Raw genomic sequence first — 23,013 nt, 5'->3', positions numbered from 1 at the left:
TGCATATGCCTTGTACTAACCCCTCATGCACATGCCCGCTGCGCGTGCACACACTCTGCCGTGCGTGCACATATCCGCAATTTGCATAAAGATCGCTCCGGCGATCACGCGCGTGGTATGCGCATTTACGGTAGAGTTTGTAAGCGTCTAGCGTGCGACTCGATCGTAGCATATTTAACCCATATAGTGTGTTTTGTAGTTAATATTCCCCTAGAAAATGTCAGCGAGTATGTTTAGTTTAAACTGTTCCTGGACAGAGAGATTCCTCTTTACATGATAGGAAGGGTCAGGCAAAGGTTGAAAGGTGGTGTCTAGTATCCAGCTGTAGGGTATTTTAAGGGTAACATTCCGATGCTAGTTAGGAAAGGATCGCTCGCTCCTGCGTATAGTTATGTACAAATGTAGTTTATGAACATTAACTGTATTTGCTGTAAATTACACATGCGGCGGGAATCCTGAGGATACCTCCCACCAGAGCAGTTGGGGAAAGACACAGCCCACCTGTTCAAATCCACCTATGACCTTTGCTATAGTGTAGAGACACATCCCTGTGTCCAATGAACAATGAGATACAAGGTACCATTGTATTGTGAATGTATGTTGTGCTATATAAAGACCACCATTGCCTGGCCAGCCTCACTCTCTCTGAAGGCTTTCTCCCTGAATGCTGAGGACTGGATCCTGGTCGCGCTTGCGAATCATCCCCACGTATGTATTATTCTCTGTAGCCATTTTGTTCGCCATTTATGTTCTCATTTGTTCGCTCTTGTTTGCAATTGTTCGCCATTGTTCACATTATTTTCTGTTATTCTGTTTAGATTTCTATGTTAGTTTGTAGTGTATAACTTGTATTGTGTTTCCCTTTTTCTCTAAACCATCCACGGCGGTGTTAGAGCTGCTGTGGTTTTTAAATCCAAACCAGGTCTTGTGTTTTCACTGTTTACTGCAAAGGGCTTTTCTTAGCGTCTCAATCGCTCAAACAGCATACACATTGTTAAGGTTTTTAAGTGTTACATCATTGTAGTATCTGACTACTAAGGTTTAGAGAATAAGCATATTCTTACTGTGTTTTATTAATAAGGTTTACTGCGTATCATTCTGTGAGCGTCTGCGCCGCTCGTGTCTCACTCTCACGGCGCAGCATCCGCTACGCCAATAGCGTAGCAGTACGGTACTCGGTACGCCTATAGCGTGCTTGACACAGAGCGTGAATCCGTGAGCGTACGTGTCGCTCATGTCTGTTACGCTAAGTACGTACCCCTACGGTACTCAGTACGCAAATATCGTACTCAGTCTGTAATAGTGTATAGCTTTATTTTTAATGGTAATAATTGACATTATCAATTGAGGGCTCGTCCGGTCCTCCTCATATCCGCAGCCTAGCAGGACAAGGCAGACTTTTATCTATCAGCAAAGGGCGGGAAGGTAGTATCCCCTGTTAGCCGTTTGGTGGTCGGGGATACAGTAGTGCTGATTAGATAAGCGTCTGCTCCGCTTGGTTTGTAGGGATGCTGGTGGGATCCGGATCCGAAAGGTAAGAATGTTAAGCTATTGTCTTTTAAATCTGTTAAATTTCTGTTTGGTGCAAACTGCACACGTAACACACGCACACACCTGTATTTTCATTTGTGTATTTTCGCATATCTACCCTCTTGTTTGCCATTAGCATTGATCACGCGCTGAGAAATTTGTTGCTATTTAGTTAAAAGTAAAGGGTAATACTTAAGGGAGTAATTGTAAAGCACACACGCAGCCTGACCCAGTTATAAATGTTTATACAGGAGATACTGTGCGGTGCTTGGTAAGCGATTATAGTTAAATATCGTTTACATTTTATAGAAGCGTGTTATTTGTGTTACTACGGTCGTATCCGGCCTGTGTACGCGTGTCTCTGACCGTGTGCGAGACTGCGTATGCAACGCAAAGGCCTACACACGTGGCGTATATTACGCAACGTGCGTACGGATATGCCCACTAAATACAAATCACACGATAGCATTGTTTTAGTCTAGTAAATACGGAAGCCACGCGATAATAGCACAAATTTGTTCAGTTTCCAAAATTTTAGTTTAAAAGATCCTTCTCTTATTGCATCACCTCTGGGATTAGCCTGTTTTCACCTGAATGAAAGTAATTTTCTGTACAGAAAAAAAATTAAAGTGTATATGAGTGAGCAGGAGTGAGTGTGAAAATAAAGGTTTTGTGAACCCATAATTCGGGATCCCGTCGGAGAACACATCAGGTGAGTGGACACTTTGTGGCGTAGGAGTGGCTTTCTCACGTTAACATTGTATAAGGTATAAAGGAGCAAGGTAGCAATCAGCAGACCCAAAAGGTCGGCGAAGTCAGAAATACGTTTAAGGTAACTAGCGAAGTTCTGAAAACCCTGACTCGAGAAAGGTCAGAGGTAGTGAGCGCAGCACCGGGGGTTTGCGTAGTACCCATATAGGCCCGTTTTGAGAATACGCTCCGGCTGAGGTTTTGCAGCCTAAACAATCGATTCCGCTGGTCGTTCGGCGGATAAGTAATAGTTACTTATATGCAGTGCGACTGGACCGCACGCTACTGTGTACATTAGTTAGTTCACCTTGATACCCACTAAATTTGCTGTGGGATCATAGATGCTAATTGTACAGGTAAACATGATTTGTGTAGGTTTTTTTATTTTATTTTAAGTGAGTTTCGCTGTTCACTCAGGAAATCTCCAACAACTGATATTTACTGGGAGGGGTAGCATACTCCCACACGCTCTCAGTAAATAGAGGTTACAAAAGATCCCGAGGTTGGGTACTACCGGCACTGGATACAGGGCTTGGTGTATAGGCCAATAGGGGCGTGAGTGGGTGAAAGCGCTCGGAGAACTTTCACCGTCGCCTTACCGCTGAGTAAGTTGGTTTTTGTAAGGGTTCGCTGAGAAGGCAATACCTGCAAAGAATAGGGGCCAGTTGCTCAAGTAGGGGATGATCAACAAGGGTTCACGTTGATATTTGTCGGCCCAAAGGGTCGGCGAGGTACATAATGTGTGAGAAATATGGATCACACGCAGAGGTCTTGTGCAATAAGTGGGAACGTATGACTGTGAACGATGGGGAACAGTTCCCTAGGGTAGGCAGTTTTAATCCTGAGGTTTTGCAAAATTTAAGGAGAAGGATATGTCTGATAAAATCCGGAAAGCAACGGATTAGACATTATGATTATTTACAGTTATGGCAACAGGAAGGTGAGATACAAAGGGGATTAGCTTAAGCAGCTGGTTCCAACCCTAGCAGGGAATTGATAGCAACAGCACCACCACCACCACCATACATGACAGGAGAGAAAATGGCTACAGAGAATGGCATACTGGTATATGATAAAAGTGCACTTAATAAATGTATTAATGATAAGAGTAAAGTAGATAAGTGTATTGATGCTAATGCTAACCCGTGCAAGTTGTATCCCATCTTAAACTTCCATCAGGACTGCGACCAGGAAGATGAGCCCACAACGATATCGGCACTCTCTTTAGCAGCCACCATACAAGAGACTACAGTGGGCACGGCCCAACCAGTAAGAGGAGTAGCGAAGGCCCCTAGTGGAGGGATAGGTGAGGTCGTGTCCACGGGTAAGTACTGAACTGTACATTATGCGGAAACAATTACACCTCACATTGTAGAAGAAACACAGAGTGATGTAATTGAACTTAATCCTGTCAGGGTGATCGCAGTCCCAAATGGAAAGACTGACGCTCAGGGAGTCACTCCCGTCAGGAACATTGCGATGCATTGCCTCTGGTCCCGGACAGAATTAAGGACAATTATGTCTGAATTTCCTGATCCCAGGAAAGATCTAGCCGCATGCCAAAGGTTCATTAAAGAACTAGGTAACGCCGCCGAACCCACTAACAAAGATTGGCGGACAGTACTGCGGGCATGTTTGCCCTCTACTATTGACCCTTTGAAATTCATTTCTGATTGTAAGTTAGATGAAGAGAAACCTCTCACTGATGCATACAATCAGGAAAATGTTAATCAGATCAATCTGCAGTTAGGAGTATATTTCCCAACTGTTGTCAAGTGGAACAAAATTTTCTCCATTAGACAAAAAGAAGGTGAAACTGCTTCTGACTATTTCCATAGGGCATTAGAGGAAATGGCTAGATACACTGGAGTTGTAGACATTGAGGAAAATGTGCACCACAGGGAAGTAGCGGTTTCTGTATTAATGGATGGGTTAAAGGAAGTGTTGAGAACTAGGGTACAAACCACTCAACCTAACTGGAGAGGTATGTCGGTGGCTGCTTTGAGAGAGACCGCTGTCGGGCATGATCGGAACATCATTAGACACAGGGAGTCACAGGGCGATAAGCTGATGACAGTAAGTATACAGGCCCTTACAACAAGGCCACCTCAGCCTAAGCCCCAGACCCCTGACGGTAAGTCGTATGTGGTAAAATGTTATAACTGTCAGAAGGAAGGACATTTTGCACGAAACTGCACCTATAGAAACCAACATAAGGTATATCGACCCCCTAGACCGGAACATGACACACAGTATGACGCACGCAAATGGGATCAGGGACCGCAGAGGAGGAGTTATGAGCCACATGCAGGGGAAACAAAGAGGTACCCACCAAGGAGAGACTGGCAGGTCTCTGAAAATTCTTTCTTACCCCCCTCACATATTGTACCTGCCAACGCGCTGCGGGAGGGCCACAACTTACAATAGGGGTCAGGCCACACCTTTAGTCTGCAGCCAGTGAAATTAATTGCTAGCCTTGGAAGTGAACCCGAGGTCACAATTGATGTAGCTGGTAGATCACTACCTTTCCTTGTAGATACGGGGGCGGCCAAGTTAGTGTTAAATTCAACAGTGGGTATGAAAACCACTGGTAAAACAATTCCAGCCATGGGAGTAACAGAAGTAGTACAACACTACCCTTTAAGTAAACCAGCAGAGATTACGATAGGGCCTTTGCAGACCAAGCATTCCTTTTTGCTAGCTGCATCGGCTCCGACTAATCTACTTGGGAGAGATTTACTGTGTAAGATGGGGTATGTCATATATTGTACTCCTGGAGGTGTGTTCTTAGATATACCCGAGAATCACGCTCAGGAAGTGCAGGATATGTTAGACTCCCCTCAAAGGTTAATGTCACACTCTGCTGTTACAGACAGGTGTCCATCCAAGGTAGAGGAAATGATCTCCCAAATACCGGAGTTACTTTGGACCAAGGATGGACAAGACACTGGATTGATGGCAAATGTAGCTCCTGTAGTAGTTCAATTAAAAGATGTTAGGATAGCTCCAAAAATCCCACAGTATCCTCTGAAGCCAGAGGTGGAGTTAGGAGTTTACCCAGTAATAGAGCGCTTGCTACAACAGAGCATTCTGGTTAGGATGTCCAGCACTGCCAATAGTCCCATCTTCCCTGTGAAAAAGAGTGGGGGGAGGGGTTACAGGCTAGTGCAGGATCTAAGGGGGATCAACAAAATAGTTGAGAGCCAATTCCCCGTAGTGCCAAATCCAGCTGTCATCCTTATGCAAATCCCTCCCACTGCGAAATTTTTCACTGTGATTGACCTCTGCTCTGCTTTCTTTTCGGTCCCTCTGCACCCTGACAGCCAATACATGTTTGCATTCACATACAGAGGAGTACAGTACACCTGGACTCGTTTACCACAAGGTTTCATTGACAGCCCAAGTATTTTCTCACAGGCTTTGCATGATTGTTTACAATTCTTTCAACCTGAGAGCGGATCAGTACTAATACAGTATGTAGATGACTTACTGCTGTGTTCTGATTCACTCGAAGCATCCTTGAGAGACACGAAACAGCTTTTGTTTCATCTTTCTAATACGGGACACAAGGTTTCAAAGGATAAGTTGCAGTTATGCCAGACCAAGGTAAAATATTTGGGACATTGCTTGACACAAGGACTGAGACACCTCACCGCTGATAGAATACAGGCGATTCGCGACATGACTCTGCCACAAACCCAGCAACAGATTCGCACTTTCCTAGGAATGTGTGGGTACAGCCGCAACTGGATCCCAGGGTTTTCCATACTGGCCTTGCCTTTACAAGAGATGGTCTCATCAAACAAACCAGATCGGATTTCGCACACAGATGAGTCCGAACTGGCATTTGAGAGACTCAAACAGTGCCTATCGCAGGCACCAGCATTAGGTATGCCAGATTATGGGAAACCCTTTGAACTGTACGGTACGGAAAGTGCTGGGTGTGTGGCAGGTGTTTTAACCCAGAAACATGGTGATGCCAGCAGGCCGGTAGCCTACTACAGCGCTCAGCTAGACACCGTAGCGCGATCCCTCCCCACATGCTTGCGAAGCGTTGCAGCGATAGCATTGCTAGTGAGTAAAAGCGTAGATGTAGTGTTAGGACACAACCTGACCATCCATACACCTCATGCAGTGTCAGCCTTACTGAATTCTGCCCAAACCAGACACGTCTCATCTGCACGGTTTACAAGGTGGGAATTAGCACTAATGGCCCCTGTAAACATCACCATAAGGAGATGCAGCACCCTAAATCCTGCAACGTATCTCCCAGGTGTGCCTGGACAGGCACAAAGGGTGGGGGATGAGAGTGATGGTGAAGGAGTATTTAGTACAGACACTGACACACATGATTGTATGGAATATTTGACCCAAAATTTCACTGCAAGGCCTGACATCAGTGACAACCCACTGGAAGGTGTAGATTTTACTTTTTACACTGACGGTAGTTGCCACAGACAGACGGACTCGGTAGACTTGTGTACTGGATACGCAGTCGTAGATGACAAAGGTACCATAGAAGCGGAACCCCTGGGCCCACCTCACTCACCACAAGTTGCTTAGCTGGTCGCCCTAACCAGAGCGTGTGAATTGGCTAAGGGTAAGTCAGCCAATATTTACACGGATTCTAGGTATGCCTTTGGAGTAGTGCATGATTTCGGCGCCCTATGGCGCCTCAGACATTTCATGACGGCAGCTGGCACACCCGTGGCGCATGCGACCCACATCAAAAGACTTCTAGCAGCGATACAGGAACCTGACAGAGTGGCTGTTATCAAGTGTAAAGCCCACACATACAGCCAAGACCCAGTGTCACTTGGTAACAGCCGGGCAGACGAAGCTGCTAAATCAGCAGCCAGCACCCCCATACAGACAGACATCACACAACTGATGGTATTCAATACCGTCAACACACAGAAATTGAGTGAAATGCAAAATTTGTGTTCCCCACAGGAAAAGGCAGCCTGGAGGTCAAAAGGATATGGCCAGGAGTCCTCAGGACTCTGGACAGATGGACAGGGTAAGCCAGTGGCACCCAGAGCATACCTTCCAAGTTTAGCTGAGGCGGCACATGGTCTGACTCATCTAGGCAAAGAAGGTATGTGCAAGTTGGTAAGAGCCTACTGGTGTGCACCAGGATTTTCTTCCCATGCAGGTAAGAGAGCAATGACATGCCTCACTTGCTTGAGGAAGAATATTGGAAAGGCAATACCAACTGAACCATCCCATATCCCGCCAACGGACGGCCCTTTTCAGGTAATACAAATTGATTTCATACAATTGCCACCTTGTAGAAATTTAAAGTATGTATTGGTTTGTATTGATGTGTTTTCAAATTGGGTTGAAGCGTTCCCCGCTGCCACAAATACTGCTACGTTTACTGCAAAGAAAATTGTGCAGGAATTTGTGTGCAGGTATGGTATCCCAAAGATAATTGAAAGTGATAGGGGTACCCATTTTACAGGTGAAGTCTTTCAGGTAATGTGCAAATTAATGGGAATTAATAGTAAGCTGCATACTCCGTACCGCCCACAGGCGAGTGCGAAAGTGGAAAGAGTAAACAGCACTATTAAGAACAAGTTGAGCAAAGTAATGGCTGATACTGGATTGTTGTGGCCAGAAGCTTTGCCACTTGTACTGTACAGCATCAGAACCACTCCCAGGTCCCCTCTTAACCTGTCACCCTTTGAGATTCTTTTTGGTCGACAACCCCATGTAATGATTGACCCCCAGGATGATTTGAAATGCAACAATGAAGTAACTGTAAAGTATTTGGTTAAGCTGAGCAAGCAGTTGAGGAATCAAAACAGCAATTTAAAGCTAGTGATTCCTGATCTGCCGGACATTAATTGTCATGACATTGAACCTGGGGATTATGTGATGATTCGAAATTTTCTACTCTCAGGTTGCCTGATTGACCGGTGGGAAGGACCGTACCAAGTCTTACTGACCAGCACGACAGCATTGAAGGTTGCCGAAAGAGAGACTTGGGTCCACTCGTCCCACTGTAAGAAGGTCGCTGACCCAGAGAAAGCCTGTGACAAAGAGCAGAGTGTGGAGGAAACCATATCACTGGAGTGTCTGTTCCGGGAAGGTTGAGAGGCAGGACTGTTGTCACGGCACCTGAGCACAGAGAACTACAGGATCAGAGGCGGTTGTCGCACCAGTTTTCTTTCCCTCCTAATTATTTTCTTTACCTCCCATTACCACTTTGTCTTTCTCCCCCTGCAAGATGGACTTACCCCAAGAGACTGCGTTCCGGGTTTTCCTGTTGACCCTGTTGTTGACCAGAACAGTCTGTTTCGGTGAGAGTACCAGAGAGGTCGAGAGAGGATCTGGAATGGGTTCTGATGACAAGGATGGATTCGTAGAATTCCAAGAGCAACACAATCACCGAGCAAAGGCGAGTATCAGAAAACGATCTGGTAGTCATGACACTAAGAGACATTGCGAAGGATTGTTAGCTAAAGAGAATTGTATCTGTAGGAATTGTGAAAACATAGTTGAGGACGGGTGCATCCAGAGATGTCAGTCCAGCCTTAATATCAACATGGACCGTCATCCATTGTAGTGATGAGCGGATTCGGTTTTACTCGGTTTTACTCGGTTTTACTCGGTTCTCAAAACCGAATCTTATTGGCTCACTGATGTCACGTGTTTTGGATAGCCAATAAGATTCGGTTTTGAGAACCGAGTAAAACCGAGTACAACCGAATCCGCTCATCACTACCATTGGGTGACTATCACTCATTAGTGGGTAAGGTTTTAAACCAAACGGAATGCTGGGTGTGCTCACAAGTACCTCAAGGTCATAGAAAGTCAGGACTAGTGCCATACGCTTTAACGATAGATGAGGTACTTGAATTAAGGGGTGGGAGACCGGTGGACAAGAAATTTAATATTTCTAAGCCTCCTAGTTTGAAGCTCCACCAATATCATGTGGATAGGTCCTTAATATGTTTTAACATTTCCAATCCCCGAAAGCCGGGAAATTGGGAAGTGACATGGAACAACCAAACCATGACATTCTCACACAGATCCGATAGAATGCCCATAGACTCAGAGCTTATACGCCAAATAGCCAACGGTGGGAGATATTTTCAGTATAGGTACACTCTAGGAAGTAGGACCATGCGAGTTGGAGAAGTATCACCAGGATACTGTGAGCATATCATACAGCCTGATACGTGTACTAGAAAAATGAGAGAGTTAGGGATAGGATTTTTCACCTGGAAGGTTTGTAATATGGTGATGTCATATTCTGTCCCATATGTCCTCCCCGATGATGCATATTTCATATGTGGGAGGAAGGCGTATAAGTGGCTTGCCCCAAACTCAGAGGGATTGTGTTACATTGGAAGAGTGTTGCCAGAAGTAATGACCATTACCCATGATAAAATGAAAGACGTTCACCGCAATGCTCAAGCTCCTTACACTCACACTCACTACGAACACATTGTTAAGAGACACCATATAGATAGGACAGAGCATGCAGCCTCTGATTTGATCCACGAATCCACCGGGATTCAATTCCTACTCGCGCTAGATATCACCCGTACCGCCAGAGGGGTTATACATTTTAGGTATATAACTGCGCTAGCGAACCTGATAGACAATATCACCGAGATGTGTGATGACACCTTCAGGTATACTGGGAGAGAATTGCAAGCTTACAAAACGGAACTGATCCAGCATAGGATGGTTCTCAATTACATCACAGCGGTGACAGGCGGGTATTGTGTCACCCTAGCAACTCAGTATGGCGTGAAGTGCTGTACATATATCACAAACAGCACCGATGACCCAACCGAGGTCATAGATCAAAAGATGGACGATATCTTGGAATTGAAGTGGGAGTTCCGAAGGAGACACAACCTTACCCTTACTGCTGTGAGTAATGAACTGACCGGTTGGGTTTCATGGTTGAACCCACGCAATTGGTTCTCAGGTTTAGGAGAATGGGCTCAAAATGTTATCGTGAATGTAGGGAAATTTCTCCTTTGTATCCTAGGAGTTGTCATAATGATTGGTTTGATATTTAGATGTGTTCGGATTTTAATGAATTGCAAGCGCAGTACCAAAATTGATGAGTTTAAGGAGCGAGGGCATTGTTACAACAACTGGTTTAATTTATGATCCATCAATCGAGACAATGTTGTGATAAGATGTGATTCCACTGTCCGTTTCTTTCACCCGTTTCTCCTTTGTTTTTCTCCAAGGTAAAAAGACATCCACTCGGAAGAAGATTTTGATGCACATTCCTACAGACCGTTGATGAACATTTCCATAGACCTTTGATAAACTTTTTCACAGACTTTGCGAGACACTTTAGAGACTTTAACTTTCTATGGACACTTGAAAAACTTTGCTTGCCACTTACAGCAAAGATACAGCAACCCGGACAAGACATCCATGGACAATTACACACAATACCATACGAATGCATTTATAACGCATGTTTCTTATCTTCATCTCTACGATCTTCAGGTAGTGACACACATAGTCGACAGGTAATATAGGTACATATATTAGCACTCACATATTTTCCCCCTTCATGTATCATCAACTAATGTGCACCCCATTTGTTGGAACTAAAAGCCGAAAAGAGCTCGGTAGAGTTTGTTAGCCCACTTACAGACCCTTAATACGGGATAAGAAGGATTCAATGTATACTTCGCAATACCTCGAAGCTTGTATGGCACAATGATACATGACCCCTCAGACATGAATTTCAAACATACATGCTTTTACTATCCCACTAGGTCATACATTTCCCACCTTCTCCTCTCCTCCCTACACCCAATCATATATAGGTATTTCACGGTATTATATATTTTTCTGCTTAAATTGTTTAGATAGTGGCAGTTATTGTTGACTGCCAAAGGGTGGACTGTCAAAGTCGAAAAATATCATGTTGCATATGCCTTGTACTAACCCCTCATGCACATGCCCGCTGCGCGAGCACACACTCTGCCGTGCGTGCACATATCCGCAATTTGCGTAAAGATCGCTCCGGCGATCACGCGCGTGGTATGCGCATTTACGGTAGAGTTTGTAAGCGTCTAGCGTGAGACTCGATCGTAGCATATTTAACCCATATAGTGTGTTTTGTAGTTAATATTCCCCTAGAAAATGTCAGCGAGTATGTTTAGTTTAAACTGTTCCTGGACAGAGAGATTCCTCTTTACATGATAGGAAGGGTCAGACAAAGGTTGAAAGGTGGTGTCTAGTATCCAGCTGTAGGGTATTTTAAGGGTAACATTCCGATGCTAGTTAGGAAAGGATCGCTCGCTACTGCGTATAGTTATGTACAAATGTAGTTTATGAACATTAACTGTATTTGCTGTAAATTACACATGCGTCGGGAATCCTGAGGATTCCTCCCACCAGAGCAGTTGGGGAAAGACACAGCCCACCTGTTCAAATCCACCTATGACCTTTGCTATAGTGTAGAGACACATCCCTGTGTCCAATGAACAATGAGATACAAGGTACCATTGTATTGTGAATGTATGTTGTGCTATATAAAGACCACCATTGCCTGGCCAGCCTCACTCTCTCTGAAGGCTTTCTCCCTGAATGCTGAGGACTGGATCCAGGTCGCGCTTGCAAATCATCCCCACGTATGTATTATTCTCTGTAGCCATTTTGTTCGCCATTTATGTTCTCATTTGTTCGCTCTTGTTTGCAATTGTTCGCCATTGTTCACATTATTTTCTGTTATTCTGTTTAGATTTCTATGTTAGTTTGTAGTGTATAACTTGTATTGTGTTTCCCTTTTTCTCTAAACCATCCACGGCGGTGTTAGAGCTGCTGTGGTTTTTAAATCCAAACCAGGTCTTGTGTTTTCACTGTTTACTGCAAAGGGCTTTTCTTAGCGTCTCAATCGCTCAAACAGCATACACATTGTTAAGGTTTTTAAGCGTTACATCATTGTAGTATCTGACTACTAAGGTTTAGAGAATAAGCATATTCTTACTGTGTTTTATTAATAAGGTTTACTGCGTATCATTCTGTGAGCGTCTGCGCCGCTCGTGTCTCACTCTCATGGCGCAGCGTCCGCTACGCCAATAGCGTAGCAGTACGGTACTCGGTACGCCTATAGCGTGCTTAACACGGAGCGTGAATCCGTGAGCGTACGTGTCGCTCGTGCGTCGCGCCCACGGCCTAGCATCTGTTACGCTAAGTACGTACCCCTACGGTACTCAGTACGCAAATAGCGTACTCAGTCTGTAATAGTGTATAGCTTTATGTTTAATGGTAATAATTGACATTATCAGTATAATGCATAATTCAAGTGCACTAGGAAAGAGTCTGAAACCTGATCCCTAGAGGAGGAGGAGGGCCCACAGGCAGTGGGGCCCACCTGTGATTTCCCCTGTTCCCCTGTGGGCCAGTCCAACACTGAACTTGTCCCACCCACACACTTGTAGCTGACATGATTGGTTTGTTTGGACCCCAACAAAACAAGCTGCCAATGGTGTCTATGTGCACAAACTGGCTCTACATAGGCAAGATTTCACCATCGTCATCAGCATCCAATTCCTCACTCCCATCAGTGTGTACATCCTCTTCTTCACATACTTTTAATTCGTCACAGCTGGAATTCACCATTAAAGGTGCCTCTGTATTTTTTTTATATAATTGCTGGTAAAGGTCTTCCATGTGGAATTTGTAATTCATTTGATGAACATCATCTTTTTCACATTTTTGGGAATTAACTTCCCACACTGATCACTCACAAGGTTCCCGGCTACAGTACAGAGAGTAAGTTTTGGGTGGGTTATATTGTTTCTGTGCAGGGTAAATATTGGCTATTTTATTTCTACACTGCAATTTAGATGTCCGTTTGAACACACCCCACCCAAATCTAAATCTCTCTGCACATGTTACATCTGCCCCTCTGGCAAGACCCTATGTGCAGTTGTATCAGTAAAACAGCTACCACTAGTAATCATGTCCAATGAAACTGCAGGTAGCAGTTCTATGGAATGTGAAAAAAGGAAAGAATAATGTTCAGTATTTACCCACCAGTAGTATTAAAGCTCTGTGATATGGGCATTCGTATTTACCACAGTACTGACTCCCTTTCTACACTAACCAGCAAATTTTACAAGTAGTAATCAGTGGCGGCACCTACTTACTTTAAGTAGGTGGGCTGCCGCTACCCCCAGCTGGAGAGGAGAGGAGACATGGAGCCCCGGGTTCAGGCACTTGCGCAATAGTTCTGGCAGGTGCTGGTACTAGCACATGCTCAGATGCTGCGGTGCGAATGCGCAAACCCTAAGCTTCTATGGACTGCATAGGCTGAGATAAGAAAAGTGGGCAGGGTTTGCTCAGTACATCGCACAGAAGTACACAAGGGAAACACTTAAATTGGAATCTGCATATTGTCGAGCATGAGAATCCACCTCTGAATTAGGTCCATTGTCTGTAAAATCATCATCTTCACAAAATGAAAGAATAAAATTTTTCAGCAAAGAATAAAATAAATATGTGCAATCTTGACATACATTAGTGATGTCACCTGTCTTCAAAAATGTATGTAATGGTAGATTATTTATAGTCTGTAATTATATCCCACCTACATGTGTCACTCAGTATTAACTTAACTGCATAGTGATGTTATTGCTGCATTAAGTCAAATTTCCTACAAGCTACTTAACTATAATCATAAATCTATAAATACATATAAGCTATAATTTCTAGAATGTGTGGATTTATTTGAAGCTTCATGTACTGTATTTGTTTAAAATCATAACTTCTACCATTTTAGATAAAAAATGTGAATGTTATTTGTTTATCTACTCAAAAAATCTATAGTGTATATGTTATATTTGGCGAGTTTAATGATAAAATTGTATGTTTTACATTTATTAATGTATTTTCCTGTTTTGGATTTTATTAACATGTTTTATTAACATTTATTTGTATAACACCAGCATATTCAGGGTCAGTATGTCAGTGGCCGGGATCCCGATCGTCAGTATACCGACAGCGGGATCCTGGCAACGGGTATGCCGGCAGCGGGCAAGCCTAGCAAGCCCCTTGTGGGCTCGCTGCGCTTGCCGTGCTGTGGGCATGGTGGCTCGCTGCGCTCGCCACAGAATGTATTCTCTCTCTCTGGGTGTCGTGGAGGGAGGAAAGCCTGTAGTGTCGGGATTCCAGGGTTGGCATTTCCCTGCTAATCGGGTTTCTGGCATCTGCATTGTGATGTCCAGAATCTCGACTAGCGGTATGGTGACAGCTTCCCGTATATTCATAGTGCTCTACAATTGGTAACAACCACAAACATGAGACAGAAACATAGGTAAAATTACCCTGCTTACAATGTACATGAGGTTTTTGTACTGTAACTGCTAGAAAAAGCATTTTGAGCCAGCCAGATTGCAAGGTTAAACCGTGCTTGGTGACATGCCATGGGCCAAATGCATCATCGCTTGGAAAGTGATAAAATGGAGAGTGAAAAAGTACCAGCCAATCAGTTCCTCACTGCCTTTTTTTAAATACAGCCTGTGACATGGCAGTTAGGACCTGAATGGCTGGTACTTTTTCACTCTCCATTTTATCACTTTCCAAATTATGCATTTAGCCGTACATTGGAGCCTTCTGGACATCTAGCAAAACACTTCTTAATTTTGTTTTTTTCAGTGACACAGGAGAGTGGGGACAGGAGTGAAGAGATATTGGGTCTGCTTCAGAGATGCACACATGGCATGCACAGCTGCAATTTTGCTTACAATGTACTTGCGAAAAAGATGTAGGAGGGTGCAGAGGAGGCAGGAAGTATGGAGAAGGGCTACAGTAGGTGGCCTAAATAAACTGCTCTCATTCTTAGCACTAATGTTATTATATTATGAAATTGCTTAGTTGGGCAGTAAATACACCACAGTCACAAATGAAAGTTAACAAACATGCATTGTCATTCTGAAAATACAGTAGGCCCATTAGAGCTTGCTGCATTAAAAGTTTCTATTGATTCTGCTTTGACCCAATTAATGCAACATGATCAACGTTTCTCTGAAGCAGAACAGATGATTTTAGATCTAGAAGATGACCTTAATGAGACCAAAACCTTTCTAACAGTTCAGGTAAAAGCTATGACCTCTATGCAAGATAAATTGGAAGATTTTGAGAACAGAAATATGAGAAATAATGTGCATATAATTGGTCTCCTTGAGAGTGTTAAGGTGCCCATACACCTAAAGATTTATCTTCCAGTCTGGCTGGTTGGAATGAAAATCTGGTAATGGACAGGAGCAAATGACAGTTGACCATTTGAAATGGTCAACTGTCATTTACCAGATTTTCGTTCCATGGTCAACAGTCATTTGCTACCATCCATTACCAGATTTTCATTCCAGCCAGCCAGATTGGAAGATAAATCTTTAGGTGTATGAGCACCTTTAAATCTGTTGATCTTATACACCTTGTTTCAGAATGGCTCCCTCGTGAATTGGGGTGCATTTCTGCTGAAGGATCACTGTTGGTTGAATGTGTCCATTGGGTTGGACCAGACAGACAAATTACAAGAGACAGACCATGTCCTGTTATCCTAAGAATCTTGATATATGCAAATGAATTCCATTTTATTGATGCATTAGGAAACATTGGGATCTTCACTACCAGAAGTATAAACTACTTCTATTTCAGGACTTTTCCTATGTGGCAGTAATGAAGAGAAGGGAACTTGCACCTGTTTGTAAAAGACTTTTTGACATGAAACACCATTTTGCCTTACTATACCTGGCAAAATTCTGAGTGTTCCATGGCAGCAAACCATAATTCTTTGAAAACCCACAACCAGCTAAGAATTTTGTGGACTCTTTGTTTTACATCCTCCTCTTGGATGGCTGATGAGGACTGAGATATGTTTACTTCTTTGGCAATTTCACCCAGTTTGATCTACATTCAGGTTTACCATGTTGAATGTTATTATCATACGTTTGATCATTTATACATTTTATGGTTATCTTCATATTCAATATGTTTTGCTATGGTTGCATTGTAATAAGGTATGTTGCAATCACTGTCATTTGATATACACAAAGTGCTCCTTATGATCCTTCTTTGACCTGTCTTTCTTTTCCATGCTACAGTATGGACTCATTTCATACTGGTCCTGTGCCCCTGGTCCTGTGTCACTTTATTGGAAATGGCTATTTGCAAGGTATTCAAGGCAGTCTCAGAGACTGCACTCTTGGGTTTGTATAATGGGCCGGATTCAGACCTGATCTCTGTTGTGCGAATTCGCACAGCGGATGATTATTGAATGACTGCACATGCGTATGCACCGCAATGTGCAGGCGTGATGCCAAACAGCGACATAATGGTGCGAACATTTTGATTATGCAAGGTCATTGACAGGAAGCGGCATTTGGGGGTGGTAACTGCCCATTTTCTGGGAGTGTCTGGAAAAACGCAGGCATTCCCAACTGTTTTTAGGGCAGGTGTGTGACGTCAGCTCCAGACCCAATCAGCCTAATTCTATCGCACTGGAGGAGTGCGTCCTAGGCTAGGCACCGACTGCACAGACTTGAAAAAACATTTGATGGTGAGTGAGTTGCGAACGGATTGGCAGCTGTCCACTACATGGCGACATTTTTGCATGGCATACACATGCATTTCCATACTTGCCCGGGGCAGGTTTTCACTCTTCCTGGGCAGTGACTTTCTGTTTGCAGACCTCTGCAAATTTGCAGCACATTGATCAGGTCTGATTCAGGCCCAATACTTCAAATACTGATAGTGTTTTTTGGTTGGTTCTATTTGCAAATTTCTCTGATTCTATGTATGCATCTAACATGGCCCCTTAGGCAATTTTTGTTACTCCATTGCCCGCTCACTGGGATGGCCAGAAGATTTTCTTTCTTGTGGTATTATGGCCAAAGGTGGGCATTGGTTGACATGACCGCTGCTGCAACTAATACCACAAAGGTTCAGACCTCTCTAAAGTTTGTTTCATGGAACGTACTGTAGAAGGGTTTTATTCCCTTGTCAAGAAACACAAAGTTTTAATGCATTTGACGCATTTTAAACCTGACGTGGTTTTCCTACAGGAAATGCATTGGAATCTAAGGGGTATAATCAATAACTGTCGGAAGCTGCCGTCTTGTCGGGAAGACGGCAGCTTCCGACAGTTTTAGGTCAGAAGGGGTTGCGATCTAATGCCATTGACACGCCCCTCCCACCCAACGGCCATCTCGGCTCTACCTGTCAATCAGGCAGAAGTGATCGCACCAGTGAGATGCTGTTAGCATCTCACTGGGCTCCCAGGGTGCACATGCGCAGTGCAATCACTGCTGCTTCAGCAATGTAGTCTGAATTACCCCCAATGTGTCCGCGTTCACTGATGGTCTTTTTCTGTATTTTAGTGAACCCAAAATAGCTTTTCCCATATTACAGAAAATATTACAGGATTTCCATACCATTTCAGTCTTTTTGGTAAATTTTAATAAAACAGAAGCATTACCTTTATATTCCTAAGCAAGACAAGGGTGGGGAACATCTTTTCCTTTTCAACGTGCTCGGGTTGTTTGACCTATCTGGGGCTACGGAATCCTGCTAATCCAGACAATTTGTACTTAGAACATTATTCTCCCTCAATTAGACATTTACCACTATCCTATATAGGGAGGTGCCATCTCCATAAGATGGTGTCCTTTCCCAGGCGCCTCTACTCATGCCAGATGCTTCCTTTTCTTTTAACAAACTTAGATGTCAAGGTCATTAATGGTGCACTCAGGGCCGGCGCTACCATTAGTCAGCTTTAGGCAGCTTCCTATGAGCACCGGCACCGGATGTCTGAAAAAGATAAGGATGTCTGAAAAAGACATCCTTATTTTACCGAATTTCGGCTTCAGCCACAGTTTGCACATGCTTACTGGCTGAGACTGCAGACATGTCACAGTATGACATGTCTGGTGCAGCCAGCAGCAGTGCCCGACACCCACCCCCTTCCTCTCTGCACTGTGGTTGCTCCGTCTGACTCTACATTGAAGTCCCTTCTCCTGCCCCTCCGAAGGCTCCACCCCCTTCTCCAGAGGCCACACCTCTTCCTACTCCTGGAATCATGTTCTGTTTGTGTGCCTCTCCTGGACCTGGCCTGCTTCTCAGAGACACAGTGTGCACCATGAGTGAGAGTAAAGTGCAGACCCCTTGAAGCAGTAGGTGGGTGTTTATTAGTGTTACAGTATCTGGGGTTTGGGGTGTATATTAATATTATCTGGGCTGGTGGGAATAGTAGAAATATGTGGGGTGGGATAATGTTGTATTTAGATATATTTAAGTTACTTGCGCATGGTGTAAAGTTATGTGTGGGGGCAGGTGTCTGTAGTAATGTTTTGTAGGGTCTTAGTAAAGGGATGTATTGTTTAAAATGTAGATACAGAGCACTTGGACTCGTATCAATAGTGATAAAGTGATATCGGAGCTACAGATTGATTTATTAATAAAAAATGTCTTGGAGTGTGGCTATAAAAAAAGAGTTCTTGGAGTCTTGTAAAACTAAGCTGTTTTCCTTAGAAAGAATTTCTTTAATTAATAATGCTAAAAAATCAACTGTACATAAAAGTAATAAATTAAGGTGGGTCAACAAGTACAATGTAGCTTCCCCGATAATTAACAAAACTACAAAACAGTTATGGCCGATAGTACAAAATGATGCTAAACTAAACTTAAAGGATCATGACTTAATGTCGTGCTATTCACGGGGACGTAATTTAAAAGAGATTCTGGAAAAGACAGACACATCTAACTCTAGGAAGACTAATCCCTCATTTTTTGGTAAACTACGCACGGGTTGTTTTAAGTGTTCCTGTACCACCTGCCAGTTTTTACTAGCAGGCGACACTTTTCATCACCCACATTCAGGCAGAACATTTAAAATACTCCATAATTTCCTTTGTAATTCTTCTTATGTTGTCTACCAGGTTTTATGCCCTTGCGACATGAGCTATATCGGTAAAACTGAGAGTAAGTTCAAAGAACGGATGGGTAATCATAGAAGTGCCATTCGGGCAGCTCTAAATTCTGGTATGAGCGACCAACTGGTTGCCCGACACTTTGCTGAATTCCACCACCCTTTGTCTAATTTAAGATATAGGATAATTGATACAATTCCTTTGAACATCAGGAGTGGCGATCGGTCCTTGCAACTTTTGAAATGTGAGGTACGGTGGATTCACCGCTTAATGTAATTTCTCCCAACGGGTCAAATGAAAATATAGCCTATGCAAGTTTGCATTGATTCTATCTATTATATGCCACTCATTTTGGTTGTATGTAGTGTAATAAGTGTGCTGTATCTGTATTTTATGTTTCGGTGGTCTACTTTGATACAATTTATATAATTTTTTTCATTATAGAATCCTCAGCTTTCTGACTTCAAAGCTGTTTGCATATCACTATGGCAACAGTACACGTAGCTGTAACGTCTCATTTAGTGATGTCAGCGCACTGCACGGCAACGGGGCGGGTGAGCAGTCCCAGCCCAGGAGCCGTCATTCTGGTTTGGTGAGCACGCTTATAAAGGTATGTTTGTAATTCTTACTTGTAATCCTGATGACAATATTATAAATATTGAAACGTTGATCGACATAAGCTTCCGCTTGCTTTTATGATCTTGGAATGCTTGAGTATATATATATATATATATATATATATAATATTTGGGAGGAAGTAGCACAGAGGAGCAGTGATACAGGTGACGGGGAAGTGACAAAAAAGGGTTAGGATACAGGTGATGATATGGGTTAAATAGCACAGAGGAGATGAAACACAGGTGTTGGGATGCGGAGAGGAGGCAAATCAACTCAAAGGAACTGGGAAACGGGACAGGATGGGGGAAAGCAGCACAGAGGAGCCCGGATATACTGTAGGTGACGGGATGGGACAAAGCAGTACAGAGAACCTGGGATACAGGTGTCGGGATGCAGGGGGAAGCGACACAGAGGAGCTGGGATACAGGTGTCAGGATGCAGGGGGAAGTGGCACAGAGGAGCTGGGATATAGGTAACGGGATGGGACAAAGCAGTACAGAGGAGCTGGGATACAGGTGACAGGATGAGGGGGGAGGCGGCACAGAGGACCCAGGACATAGTTGACGGGATGGGGTTAAAGGCAAAAATTTTGTCTAGGGTGCCAAGAAACCTTGCACCAGACCTGGGTGCACTTACAAATGTATATGGGCTGGGAAAAGGTAATCCCATCCTAAATTAAAGATGTGCGGTAGGCACTTTTCACGGTTTTGTATTGTGGTTTTGGATCTGGATCCCCGCTCATGTTTCGGATCTGGATTGGTTTTGCCAAAACCACCCTTTCAAGTTCTGGATCTGAATGATTTTTGGGAAAAAAATAAAAACAGCTAAAATCACAGATTTTGGGGATAATTTTGATTCTACGGTATTATTAACCTCAATAACATTAATTTCCACTCTTTTCCAGTCTATTCTCAACACCTCACAACATTGTTTTTAGGCCAAAAGGTTGCACCAAGGTCACTGGATGACTAAGCTAAGCGACCCAACTGGGCGGCCCAAACACCTGGCCCATCTAGGAGTGGCACCAGGGTTGGACTAGCCCACAGGGGTACAGGGGAAACCACTGGTGGGCCCCACCTCCTCATCTAGGGATCAGGTTCCACACTGTGTACTTGAATTGTACATTATACATATTATCTACAGTGTATTGCAGTTATTAATCTGATACATTATGCAGTGTCAGACAGGTTGGTACTTTTAAAAACTAGGCCCCAAACAGCACATGATGCAAAAAACAAAAAAAGAGGTAAACCAAGGTTGCTGGATGACTAAGCTAAGCGACACAAGTGTGCTGCACAAACACCTGGCCCATCTAGGAGTGTCACTGCAATGTTAGACAAGATGGCACTTTTAAAAACTAGGCCCCAAACAGCACATAATGCAAAGAAAAAGAGGTGTAATGAGGTTGCTGGGTGACTAAGCTAAACGACCCAAGTGGGCGGCACAAACACCTGGCCCATCTAGGAGTGGCACGCAGTGGCTGAATGTCGAAAGTGGGCCGCAATTTTTCGGGCCACCGACACCATCTACTGCACACCCCTGTCATTTTTTAAAAAATTTGACACCACCAAATTAATTGTATGTGCAAAACATGGGACGTGCTGGAATCTGCCCAGATGTTATCCCCAGGAGAAAGGGGTAAGGCATTGTGCGATAATGTTCCTCAGTGTCCATAAGAGGCTGTCAGCGGTGTGCCTCTTGTGGAAACCGGTGATACACAGCGTAGCCTGCCTAGGAACGAGCTGGCGTTTGTGAGATGCTGTTGTTGCTGCGGGAGGCAATACATCTACCCAGTGGACTGTCACAGTCATGTAGTCATTAGTTTGCCCTGCTCCACTTGTCCACATGTCCGTGGTTAAGTGGACACTGGTTACAACCGCATTTTTCAGGACACTGGAGGACACTTTTCTTAATGTCCCTGTGCAGTCCAGGAATCGCTTTCCTAGTGAAGTGGAATCTAGATGAGATGTGGTACTGGGGACAAACTACCTCCATCAATTGTCTAAATCCCACTACACTAATGGCGGATACCAGACGCACATCTAACACCAACATAGCTGTCAAGGCCTCAGTTATCCACTTTGCAACAGGATGACTGCTGTCATATTTCATCTTCCTCGCAAAAGGATTGTTGGACAGTCAATTGCTAAGTTGAAGTAGTACAAGTGGTCTTCTGACCTGACTTACCCTCTGGGATGACATGTTGGACAGTCAATTGCTAAGTTGAAGTAATACAAGAGGTCTTCCGACTTCCCTTCTGGGATGACAATCGACTCCCAGCAGCAACAACAGCAGTGGCAGCAGCAGCAGTAGGAGGAAGTGGTTCTTGATCTTTCCCTATTTTATCCTCCAAATTTTTGTTCTCCATTATTTTTATGGAGTTATATAACAATATGCAGCACAGGAGAGCATACACCTACACCACACAGAGCAAACCATGTAAAAATTATTTTGATTAAATATTAATAACCCCTTTATTTGTAGTTAATAATATACAGCACAGGATAGCACCACTGGACTTATATGGCTGCACCACTGGACTGGACTTAGACGGCAGCACCCCTTGATTGGACTTACACGGCAGCACCCCTGGACTTATACGGCAGCACCCCTGGACTGGATTTACATGGCAGCACCCCTTGATTGGATTTACACGACAGCACCCCTGGACTTATACGGCAGCACCCCTGGACTTATACGGCAGCACAAGACAGCATCACTGGACTGGACTTATACAGCACCACTGGACCGATGCAGCACAAGACAGCACCCATGTCTGGACTTATACGGCAGCACCCCTGAACTTATATGGCAGCACCACAGGACTTACGGCAGCACAAGACAGCACAACTGGACTGATGCAGCACAAGACAGCACCACTGGATTAGATTTATATAGCACCACTGGACTAAACTTATACGGCAGTACCCCTGGACTGGACTTATACGGCAGCGCCCCTGGACTTATGGCAGCACAGGACACCACCACTGGACTGATACAGGACAAGACAGCACCACTGGACTGGACTTATACAGCAGCACAGGACTTATGGCAGCACAGGACGCCACCACTGTGACTGGACTGATGCTGCACAAGACACCACCACTGGACTGATGCAGCACAACACAGCACTGGAATGATACAAAAGAGCAGGTTGGCACCCCACGTGCAAAGACACTGAGGAGACACATCC

This window comes from Pseudophryne corroboree, chromosome 5, assembly GCF_028390025.1.
Source record: "Pseudophryne corroboree isolate aPseCor3 chromosome 5, aPseCor3.hap2, whole genome shotgun sequence".
Taxonomy (NCBI): Eukaryota; Metazoa; Chordata; class Amphibia; order Anura; family Myobatrachidae; genus Pseudophryne; species Pseudophryne corroboree.
Note: the sequence above shows the minus strand (reverse complement) of the source record.